Source organism: Rosa chinensis, chromosome 1 (genome assembly GCF_002994745.2).
Source record: "Rosa chinensis cultivar Old Blush chromosome 1, RchiOBHm-V2, whole genome shotgun sequence".
Lineage (NCBI taxonomy): Eukaryota > Viridiplantae > Streptophyta > Magnoliopsida > Rosales > Rosaceae > Rosa > Rosa chinensis.
In genome coordinates this window covers 38,188,183-38,201,093 of record NC_037088.1, presented here as the reverse complement: position 1 = coordinate 38,201,093, position 12,911 = coordinate 38,188,183, and the positions used below count along the sequence as shown (strand labels likewise).

The 12,911-nt window shown below is 38.4% G+C and overlaps 1 pseudogene; it reads right to left on the bottom strand.

Annotated features, from left to right (window-relative positions):
- Nucleotides 1–3,688: 3,688 nt before the first annotated feature.
- Nucleotides 3,689–4,270, bottom strand: LOC121049389 (annotated as a pseudogene).
- Nucleotides 4,271–12,911: the final 8,641 nt, after the last annotated feature.

The window sequence follows — 12,911 nt, the reverse complement described above, 5'->3', positions numbered from 1 at the left end:
AATCTTCAGATGACACAACTCTTCACATAGTCGTCAATCATCTCAAAACACAAAGGCATATGTAACACACAAGAAGGCATACACTCACCGACCAATAAGATCCAACAGCAAGCGATTGAAACTTTAACAATCCTTCAAGAGCTAAGCAAGGAAGAGCTCATGAAAGATTCTTAGAAGAAATTATGGCTCATGGTTTATGCAAATAATATGGGCAGAAAGCTCTGTAAAAGTGGCAACAACAGTATTATGATGGGTTCGCCCTTAACCATAAAACTACCCAAACACCGTGTATTTATTGAACAAGAAAGAGTGTTGAATTCCATCTAAGGTGGATAAGAATAAATGACAATAGAAAGGCCTATAGAAACACTCTAAGATAATATAAGTCGTTAGCTCAACATGCTTAAAACAATGCGAGTTTAGCACGATATATAGGATTGAAAGGTATGCTTAATCCTGAATTAGGAGAGAACAATGGGATCACTTAATGGCAATGTGTTGAGGTGAATACACATGAAGCTTTGAAGTTGTCCAGACTTTTGAAGTCCCAAGAGTTGTATAGTAATTCTAGTACATTATAATGACTCTAGCTTGGTTGTTGAGCTAGGAAATGTCATTCCTACTTTTTGCACTAACAAACTAAGCCCACTTGTCCTTGATGTCAATAAAATTTGAACTCTTTAACTTCCATGATGTTAATTTGGGTTTATTATTTATTATCTTACTTTTTTTCACAACTACAGTTCCTTAGTTCTTCATCATTGTTTGGATCATTTGGGAGAAAATGAACATGAATGAATGCTTTCGGATTATGTTGAAGATTACATAATTGAATTTTATATTTAAAAAATTTAATTGTTGTGATTTGAACACTCACAAGATTACTTTCGGTGGATTAGACATAGTTCGATGGGTGTTCAAATCACGATTATTTTATTTCTTAAACATAAAATTCCACTATTTCACTTTCAACATAACCCATAAACAATAATTCATACCCATAAAATGATGAAGAACAGCCATCAATCCACAAAACTCATGTTTTTTATTTGGTTTTTATACATAAATTCTAAATGTCAATTTTATCCTTACATTTAACTGGAAAATTAATAGAAGTACCAAAGTGTCAAACGAAGCCTAAGTTCAGGCATCAAATTGTCCTCTTTTGAAGAGTTGGTACCAAATTTTCCAATTGGTTATAGCTCAAGTACCATAGAAGAAATTTACCTTTTTTTTTTTTTCTCCCAACATGTAGACTATAAAATGACTAGTATGCTAAACATAGTCTAAGCATTTAAGTGAATGATGTCACAAATGGTTACCTATTATAATAGGACAACAACAAGGACAGCGGTAGGTCTACATGTGTATGGAAAATCATCATTAACTGAAAATACAAGGACAAAATACGTTTTCTGGAAAATGAGGATTGCAGTATACGGATCAATCCCTACTGGGCAGAAATCAGAGATAACGAACCAAACTCCAGATTTTTGGTTACGCAGTGAAAATCTCAAATATGAGATTAAAAACACTGGGGCTCTTACTCTTGAGAACCCAAAAATAAGAACAATTGAATTATGATGAAGGATATGTTCTTTACAACTTCAAATAGTACTAGCGCGGCTACAATGAATAGACAAAACTAATATGCAGTTTGTCTTCAATCTCGAACTCCTTCTTCACTTGATTGTTCTTCGATTTCTCCTTTAATTTCTTGCTTCACAGCAACTCTTCAGATCACAAGTAACTCCATACGCATGAGCAACTGACCTATAACACTTAACCAAGGAACAAGTGTTTAGGATTTTTATCATGACACAATATCAAGCAAGACTCTCAATTATTCTTGCATTCCTCATCCCCTGCCTGTGCAGTTTGCATCCTCTAATATGTGTAGAAGCAACGCCAACCCTAATAGACTCCTAATAGGAAAGGATCTTGGTGATTGAATATTGACCAAATAAAATATCAAGTCCTAGAAAACTTAGGATTACACTACATCACCTTAAAAGCCACGGGAATACCTTTTCTAAATAAATATTGAAACCAAAAGATAATTTCCCTTAACAGCATCTTTAAAACAACATATTAGTTTGTACAGGAATGCCAATAAAAAAAACATATACCAACATTAACAAAACATATGATTCCATTTCTAGCTGGTGATTCAAATAATTGTATGTCCTGTTTTTGGTATGTGTTCGTGCGTACATTAGAAACCTCTGGCTTTTGTTGATGGTCATCAAAATTTACCGTTAGTTGTAATTAATGACCTGATCAAATAGCTATTTTTGAAACATCAACAATATAGTGTAGAACAGAAATTTCACAAGAAGTGTTCTCAAAAGGCTCTATATTAATGAGACATATCAAAAATCTATCTACAGCTCTTGATCGGATAGTCCCAGCATAGACACCCAAACAAATTAATAGCAATGTCTATAACAATAGAATTACTATTTGAACTATGGTTCCGGTGGTGGTGAGACTGGGAATCTTGAAGATTTCGATCGATCAGCAGAAAAAATCATGATGCAGACTCTACGAAGAAGAAGGGAATTCGAAGAACTTAAAAGTGCAATTAATGGAACTCACTAACTTTGGCCATGGGACTTCTTGATATGAACTGACCTTATCCAGGAATTAAGTAATACAATACCAACATACGAAATTAAGTCTCTCTTTTATACACTATACTTTTTTTTTTCTTTTTTCTTTTTTCTTTTTTAATCAAACAAACAAAAGATTTACAAACAAAGACCCAAACAAACAACTTTGGCCTAAGAGTACAAAATTAAAAGAAAAAATAAAAAGCCCAACAACAACCCATTAAGGGAGGAAACCCCAAAGAGAGGGAAAACAAAGCTGAGATCGAATGATTAGAAAGATTTGGTTGATGAGAGAATGGAAGGAAAAAGAAAGGAAATCATACCTGCCACTGCTAGAGAGGAGATCGACCACGAACACGGGTCAGGTAGGGAAGAGCGGGCGGAGGGATGAGAGGAAAAAAAGAAGTAATTAACTTCTTTCTCCTCAGCTACATCTTCAATCTTTGAATAGATTAACTTTAAAATTTGCAGAAGAACTGAGAAAGAGCAAAACGAAGGAAGCAATATTCACATTATACCCACCCTTACTACTTGACCTGGCTCCTTTTGTTAATCTACATACATCTTCCTTAAGAGTGGCTTATGTTCATTGTTGATCACTGCTATGTCTCGATCTGGTCGGGACAAATTAAATCTAGTGTGGTCGTATTGTGGAAGATTGTCAAATGTTTGGCTCATACACTTGCACATTTAGCTAGCTAGTACTACGTACTTGCTTTGGGAGGCAAAATTTTGATAGAAGATTGTTATTTAAATTCTACTTTAACAGGATAATTAATTGGTTTTCTTTGTTACTTGGGGTTCTTGAATCCTTCTCTTTTCATGTCTCGCTTCAAAATAATAATATATATATATATATATATATATATATTAATATGAGTGTGAAGATTGTCTGAGTTACAATTAATGGATCATAACATTCCTTCATAAAAGAAAAAAACAAAAAGAAAGCGTGCGCAGACACATACACAGAAAAAATTTAAAAAAAAAAAAATCAAGTACATGGACACAAGAAAAAGGTTCCAAATGCCAAGAGAAAATACAAAACCAAGCCGAATCTATACATAATCCTCCTCCTATGACTTCTTGGGTATAGCTCTCAGAGGCTGAGCCATTTGTAAGGTAAGGCCAAACTTATCTCCCATGTTCATAGTTTCGGGTACAACTCCATCTTCAAGCTTCCAATCAAAGCAGTTAATTAGTGAATTTATCAAGTGCAACATTCTTACTGCCAATGGAAGTTTGGGGCATATTCTCCTTCCACCACCAAACGGAATATATAAGCTCAAAGTTTTTCCCCATAACATCAATTTGGTTGTCTAATCCCAGGAACCTCTCAGGCATAAACAAGTTTGGGTTTTCCCAAGTGATGGGGTCTCTGCCTATGGCCCAAACATTGATTAAAACTTGAGCACCCTTTGGGATTATATACCCGCCAATTTCTATGTTTGTTTCTGCTTTCCGGGGAAGTAGCAATGGAACTGTTGGGTGTAAGTGTGTAACTGAAATGTTTCTTTTATTATTGCTTGTAAGTAAGGGAGCTGTGCAATGTATGATTCCTCAACTAGTTTTCCTTTTCCAATCACTTGACTGAGTTCTGCTTGAGCTTTTGAAAGTATTTTTGGGTTGCGTAGCAGCTCAGCCATTGCCCATTCCATTGTGGCTGAACTTGTGTCTGTGCCTGCAGCAAATAGATCCTATATATTTCATGATTACTAATGTTTTGTTAGATAAAATCAATGGAATGAATTATGATGAACAAGACATAAACAAACCCAATTATTGTAATAATAATAAACTTAAAGCAAGTGTATGCTTCAATAACTAAATTTTAATCCAATTGTTTTCTCTAGATAATTTGTCTTTTATCATTTATTCAAATCTACCGATATTTTGAACTCTGTATAACTGTATAAGTGCCACACACACACACTCCATTATTAAGAGAAGAGGTTTTGTTAGCCAAAGTGGGTGTGAAGAGACAATAAAACCATTAGATCATATATTAATTTTAAATAATTTTTAATAATTGAGTGGTAGTATGGTCAATAGCTAAATTAAAAATCATATAAAAATAAAATAAATAATTTTCATATAGTTAAATATCCATGTCTGCAATAACCACCCACAATTCAGATTCCCACTTTCTTTTTTCTCAATTAACTTCAATATGCCGTTAAAAAAAAAACCGTAAAGGAGAACGCGCCTAGGAAAAAAGAAAAAACCGACGGTGTGTGTTCTCTCCCAGCCGAACACGGCAGGAGTTCCTGCTACTGCGTTTCGGCCCGGGAGAGGATTGATGATTTCGAGATGTAGGGGGCTTTCAGGGCGGCGGTGTGGTCTAGGGAGGGTGGATGTTTCTCCGGTTTCGGCGGCTCCGATCAATCTCGATCTGTCCTTCTCAGATCAGGGGTGGAGGTAGTGGTGCAGCAGCGACGGATTTCGGCTTTCCGGTGGTGGTTTCTGGCGTCATCGATTCTGCATAGGTTGTGGCTATGGCGATTCAGATCGGATCAAGGCAGTGGAGATCTCGAAAGGGATCTGCCTCTGCTTTGGTCTGGGATCGTTTTGTGGTCGTTTTCCTGGTGTAGGGGCTGGCTATGGCGTGACAAGGCGGTGCAGTGGAGGAGGGATTTGACGCGGCGGCGGCGTGGTGGCGAAGGGGCTCGCTGGCGGCGGGATTAGTTGCTTGCTGCGCTTTCTTTTTGCTAGGGGAGGTGGTGTTTTGGCCGGGCTATTGTTTTTGGGTCTCTCTAGTGGTCTTTTGTTTCCGGTTGCTTAGTTTTTCTTTGTTTGTTTTTAGTTGTTGTCTTGTTGAAAATAAGTCATTCCTCTTGTGAGCGAGGGTTTGGGTCTGAGTGTTTCTGTATAGTGTCGATGCCATTGTTATGGTGTCATGGTCATTCTACTGTGTCATGGTTTGGTCTTTTGTCGGTGCTTTCTGGTTATCAACGTGATGGCGAATCACCCTTACACATGGTCTGACTGTTTTGGGACGTGATGTCCGAACGGGTGAAAATAGTTCATCTTAATATTGGTGGTTGGGTTGTATCGGTACAGGTTTGGTTGTTACTGATTGTATCTCGCGGGTATGGGCGTATAATTTGGTTAGGGGTTGAGCCTTTTTGGCTAATGAAAGTCACTCATGTTGACGGTCCCATAACTTTGGATCCAAAGCTTTGTAATCTGTTTGGTTATTAATAGAATTTTCTTTTTCCAAAAAAAAAAAAAAAAAAAAAACTTCAATATAATAATTATAACAATTTTACACATGCAGAACATGTGAGCAGAAAACTAGTATATCTATACTATTATTAAGAGAACCCACTTTGTTGGTGGGGCGGATGTCTTCTTTCTACTCATCAGAGGAAGCTGCTTTAGGGCTGTCAATTCTGACACGACCGGATAACACGACTCGAAACCCGCACGAAATAAAGCCGGTTGAACCCGCACGATTAAAAAGCGGGTCAGCCATGGGTCAACCCACTATGACCCATTTAATAAATGGGTCGGCCACGGGTCAACCCGCCAACACGAAATTAACCTGTATAATCCGATTATACTATACTTCTTCTTGAAATTTTGGACGTTGGGAGTATTTGATCATAAGATTAGACAATTTGAAATATTTTTCTTTATAATTATTGGATTTAATTATTTATGAATATATATATATATATAATTATTTATATTCTTCGTTTTGTAGAGTTTTTAGTGAATTTAATCAATTTATGTATTTTTTAGTTAAATGGGTCACATTGTTAACCCTTAAATGAGTTATTTTGTCTAACCCGACATGACATATTTGTTAAATGGGTTAAGCGGGTTGGAAACGGGTAACCCTTTTAATAAATAGGTTGGGTTTGGGTTTAAATGTTTGACACGATTATTAAATGGGTTGGGTTTGAGTTTGTATCTTGCGACACGACAAACACCTTGACCAGACACGAACCCAACCCGACACGACTCATTGACAGCCCTAAGCTGCTTTTGCTGGTGGTAACCCGGTGGCCGGGATGTTGGCTGCAAGCTCTGACATCAATGGCTGCGCAAATTGCGACAAAGCTCGATGGTAGGATGGGGATGAGCTCGGGTCTCTGGTGTTTTGCTCGTCGCCTGAAATAGGGCCCCACTAGTGAAGGTGGCAGAGTGAGTGACGTCTTCCGGCGAGTGGTGGTGGGTAGTGGGGGCAGGGCTGTCTTCTCACTTCGAGTTTGCCCTAGGTGGGTTGACTGGGCTTGGCATTGGAATTGGGCTGAGAGAGCTTTGCTTTGGGCTTGGACAGCTGTACTGTTTCCCATTTTCATTTTCAGTTTGGGCCTTCATCTTTTTGTTCTGAAAGATGATTGGCCTGTTTATTTCTTGCTTTGAGTGGGAAAGATCGCAAAGAAAAGAGAGACCCTGTTGAGCCTCGTTTTTCGGAGTGTTATTTTTATTTCCTCAGGGTTCTACTCTTCTTTGTTCGGGCTTAATCTTAGAAGGTGGGTGTACTAGGAGATTACTAGTTTGGTTTGCTAATTTAGTTAGGGTTGAATTTGTAGTAGTTTCTAGAGAACGGTTCTTTCTGTCGCCCCCATAGGGGGGATCATTTTTGTACTGCTTGCTGAGCTGCACAATGGATGACCTCTTCTACTAAAAAAAAGAGAACCCACTTTGTTAGCCAAAGTGGGTACGAATTTAAGTAAATATCCTTAGACTATAGGCTAATTTAAAATACTTTTTAGTATATAAGAGGTGTTATGGTAAATAGCAAAATATAAATATAAATAAAAATTCAGAAAAAAAGAAAGGAAATTCATTCCAAAAAAGAAAAGAAAAGGAAATTCATTCCACTTTCTACATATATAACTTCCCACATCTTATAGTTACAACTTCCCACTTTTTTTTGTTGAGAAGTTTTAAATACACACCCCAAATTACTTAATACACACTCTATATTGAATACACCACCCATTTAATTTTTCATTCTAATATTTTACTAAATACATAACCCAAAGTAGCCAAAGTAATTAACTCTGGCCTGACCTTTTATTAATGAAAATCTCTCTGATGATGTTTTATTCAAAAAAAAAAAAATACATAACCCAAAGTACCTAAAATATCCTTAATCTCAAAAATCATGAAATATCCTATTATTTGACTATATTAAGGCTACTATTTATTATGATTAGTATATTCTAGTATATTAATCTATGTTTTGTAAATAACCATATTGATTACTAAAAAGCGTCGCCATTGTCTTGTGCGTCGCCGCCCAAGTTCGCTATTCTGCGATTGCTATCCTGCTTTTATACAGCCGGTCAACATCCTAGTGTGGAATTGTAGAGGTATTGTGAATAGAGAGACACAGCATGCCTTGGTGGATCTTGTCAAAGCAAAGAGGCCAAGTCTTATTTTTTTGGCAGAAACCCTAGCGCAACCAAATATCATTGATTCCCTCACTGAGCGTTTAGGGTTTAAGGGAAACATCTGTTTCGCTCAAGATCATGAAGCCCAGTCTCAAGGAGTGGCACTGCTATGGAACTCGGACCTGCATGCCAATTTGCGTTCCCACTCTCCAAATCACATTGATGTCGACATCAGTACAGAACAGGGAGGGCCAGTCTTGTGGCGTTTTACTGGAATATACAGGGTTGCTTCCAGGACTGAGAGACGCCACACCTGGGATCTGATTGAATCCTTGGCAGCAGAGGCGTGTTCCTTGCCTTGGATTATGGCGGGTAATTTCAACGAAATCATGAGTAATGCTGACAAGTCAGGGGGTGCTTCGCGTGCTGCGGCACCGATGCTCTGCTTCCGGCAAACAATGATGAACAGTGGCCTGCATGATATGGGTTACGTTGGTAGTAGATTCACATGGTCGAACAAACATACAAAGGAGCGGCTTGATTGGGGTTTTCATAACATGCTAGGGAGGGCTTGCTTCCCTTTTAGCAGGGTGATTATGTTGAACCCATCTGATTCGGACCATGTCCCCCTTCTTGTTGAGATGAGGCAGGACAATGCTAGGCAGCCTAGGTCTCCCAAGAGCTTTCGCTTTGAGGAGATGTGGCATGGCAATGAGAGGTGTCGAGCCATCATCCAACAAAATTGGTCGAAACCACTTATGGGTAATGCTTTACAACAGTTGAGCACAAAAATCCATGAAACTGGGGTGGAACTACTTCAATGGCACAGCGTCGAGTTTGATAAACAAAAGCTAGAAATGCGTGTTCTGCAGGAAAAACTGAATGATCTCATGAAAGCACCATACTCCCCTGGGCAGTATGAGGAGCAACGTCTGTTGCATGTCAAATATAGTCAGATGTTGGCACAACAGGAAAAATATTGGCGACAGCGATCTTGCTCTTTATGGTTGCAAGACGGTGACCGGAACTCTGCATTTTTTCATCGACACGCCACCAATAGAAGGAGCCGTAACTTGATCAAAGGCCTAAATGATGCTCAGAGTGTTTGGATAACTGAGCCTGAGCATATTCATAATCTGCTAGTCGATTATTATAGCCATGTCTTTGCAACTGAGGGAATGGCATCAGAGGCAGTTAAGGAGATTGTAGAAGCCACACCCCCGAAAGTAACAAACGAGATGAATTTAGCTCTTTTGCAGCCCTATACGGATGAGGAAATAAAGAAAGCTCTCTTTCAAATGCACCCATGAAGAGTCCAGGACTAGATGGGATGTCACCATTCTTTTTTCAGAAGTACTGGCACATTGTTGGCATGGATGTCTGTCTAGCTATTCGAAACTTTTTAGAGAAAGCTTGGGAGGAGTCAAACTTCCCACATCTTTGTTTAGTACCAAAGGTACTGGAACCTCTTGATGCTACTCATTTTCGCCCTATTGCACTTTGTAATGTGATTTACAAGATATGTTCGAAAGTGGTGGCTAATAGACTTAAGGTATGGCTGCCAAATATTATCTCCCCTCTACAAAGTGCCTATGTACCTGGACGTCTTATTTCTGATAACTCTCTGGTGGTCAATGAGGTTACTCACTTCATGCATAAACTGCGACACCAAGAAGAGGGTTTCTTTTCGTTGAAGCTTGATATCAGCAAGGCATATGATCGCCTGGAATGGGGATTTTTGAGAGCTATGTTGTTGAGACTTGGCTTTGCCACAAAGTGGATAGAGATGATCATGAATTGTGTTATGTCTGTCAGGTACGCTATCTTAATAAATGGGCAATCCTCTTCGGATATTATTCCGACAAGGGGTATTAGACAAGGTGATCCCTTATCACCATATCTATTTATTCTTTGTGCTGAAGGACTTTCTGCATTAATCACTAAGGCTGTCCAGAATGGCAATATACAGGGGCTACGTATGTCCCCACAGGCCCCTATTATGCATCACCTATTTTTTGCGGATGACAGTTCTTTTTTGGGTCTACCAATGAAAGAGAATGCACTAATGTTAGGCGCATACTGGATACCTATGCAAGAGCCTTAAGGCAGCGAATAAATTTTCAGAAAAGTAGTGTGGTGTTTAGTAGGAACGTACCCCGATGAGCATGACAAATATTTAGGTTTACCGCTTCATGTTGGTAAATCCAAAACAGCCAAATTCTTGTACATCAAGGAGAAGATCACAAAGAAGCTTGTGGGCTGGAAATCAAAAATTCTGATTTGTGCAGGGAAAGAAGTCATGATCAAAGCTGTTGCTCAGTCCATGCCCCTGTATGCCATGAATTGCTACCTCTTACCAAAGAGTCTCTGTGATGACATCCACCAGCTTTGTGCATCTTTCTTTTGGGGTGATATTGACAATAAAAAGAAGATTCATTGGAGGAGCTGGGAGCGGCTCTGTCATACCAAGCAAGAAGGAGGCATGGGCTTCAAAAATATTCATGCCTACAACCTTGCTATGTTAGCCAAGCAAGGTTGGAGACTGGTGACTAATCCTGAATCTCTCGTTGCTCGGGTTTACAAAGCCAAGTATTTTCCGAATGGAACCTTTTGGGAGGCTGAGTTAGGGGTCTTGGCGTAGTATTCTCAATGGCAGACCTACGCTTAAAGCAAGCATTAGATGGAAGGTTGGAGATGGATCTTAGATAAATATTTGGCAACATCAATGGATACCACACTGCCCTACTTATCTCATCAACCGCCCGAGCAACACTGGCCTTGAGCTAGTCTCTAGCCTTATCAACTCGGCCCAACGTTCCTGAAACAGTGAGGTGGTGTAATCACTTTTTAACCCCAACATCAGTAACAAGATTCTGGCTATCCCTTTGAGCAGACAATATGCTCCTGACAAGGAGTCCGGAACGGAGGGAAAAATTCTCTGTGAAATAAGCTTACTGGATAGCTTGACAATCTGTTCTGGGAAATGCTTTGGCGTCTTCTTCGAATGGAAACCCCTTCCAACCTTTATGGAAACAAATATGGAACGCTAAGGTCCCGGGAAAGGTTCAAATCTGTGTTTGGAGAGCTGCCAATGATTTACTACCTACAAGAGACCGGTTATGCACGAAAGGCTACTCTGGCAACACCCACTGCCTTCTGTGCATGCATAGGCTGGAGGACACCTTTCACCTTTTCTGTAAGTGCCCTGTTGCTGTGGAACTTCTATCTAACCCCTCTCTACAGGTCCAACATACCCTCTTATCCTCCATGAACTTCAAGGAGTGGCTACTTGAGTGTGCCTTGAGACTTGGAAGAGATTCTTTTGAGAAGCTAATGATGATGATTTGGGCGATTTGGAAAAATCGAAATACCATGTTATGGGACAATAGTTCTCAAACTCCCCAAAACATGAGCCTTCATATGCTTGCATGGTTAGCGGATTTCTAGAAAGCTCGGTCTAGTAGTCATGGTCCTCTGAAGGAATCAAATCCATGCTGGCAGCCGGAAATAAACATTAAAGTGAAGTTAAATGTGTACGGGGCTTTTGTGCTGCACTTAACAAAGAGTGGAGTTGGAGGGATATTCCGAAACTAGCAGGGGGCATTTTATGGCTGCATTTGAGAGCACGGAGCAGTATACGGCCTCTACCAAGCAAGCGGAATTGCTAGCTATCAAACGGGGTGTGGACTTGGTTAAGGAGTTAGAGCTGCAACATGTCACCATTGAGAGTGACTGCCTTGATGCTGTGCGGCTAATCCTTAACAAAGACCATGACTTGGATGAACTAGGAGCTCTAGTTGATGACATTTTGGTGACTATGGGGAGTATGCTGGAAGTACATATACAGCATGTTTTGAGAACTAGAAACAAAGTTGCGCATCGGCTTGCTGCTTTCGCTTTTGAGTCTGATAATTGTAATGAGGTTTGGCATCAGCGACCTCCTAGCATTATTCTTGATGTACTGCAACATGATTTTACCCATATTGCTTAACTTGATTAATGGAAGCTTGATTTTACTCAAAAAAAAAAAAAAACCATATTGATTACTTGTGTTAGTTATTGAGGAATCCATAAAGATTTATTGTTGTTCCCTTCAAATAGATGCATATAAATAGGTTTTGTATTATTTGAGTTCTCATCCACCAAACACCATGTTGATCAAGTATAAAATTCTGAGTTGAACATTTAACCAAAACTATATCAGTAGTTTCTCCACAATGGCGGAACTACAAAGTTGTCATTAGAGGGGCCAAACAAATTTACAATTACAAAGTTTTTTTCACCTGTGATGTTTTATATTAGAAAATAAATGGATTAATCCTATCTCTTAAGAAAAAAAAGGAAATTAACTAAAAAATGGGAGTAAAGTGATCCGTTTTAAAAACATTTAATGCGATTGATTTTGAAATTCTAATTATTATGGTCTCTAACATCAATTAATTACAATTTATTTAAGGAAAATTAAATTAGATAGTTTCTAACTTTATTCTTGTATTAAATTAGGAGGCCATGCATAGAAATTTGTTGTGTTTATCTAACTATTTATACATAAATAGAATAATATATATATATATATATATATAAGGAAAATATGACTATTTTTTTGTCTTCTAATGCATAGATGTCTATTTTTGTCATTTAACCTACCTACAAAATTTAATTTGAAATATAAAATAATAGGGATGTGTATTAAGTGATTAGGGGTGTATATTTAAAATTTCTCTTTTTTTCCTCCAAAAAATAAAAATAAGAATAAAACTGATGCATGTGTCAATAAAGACTAGTATTAGTTAAGCAAACAATCCCTACGGTTAAATTTTTAAAGATCCAGAAATTAAATTATCCTTAATTGATACAGGATGTAACTGTCCTGAAAAATTGAACAACTCTTTTGAATCGTTTTATTTTTTGAACAATGTAAAGCGTAAACATGGGAGCAATGTAATTAACT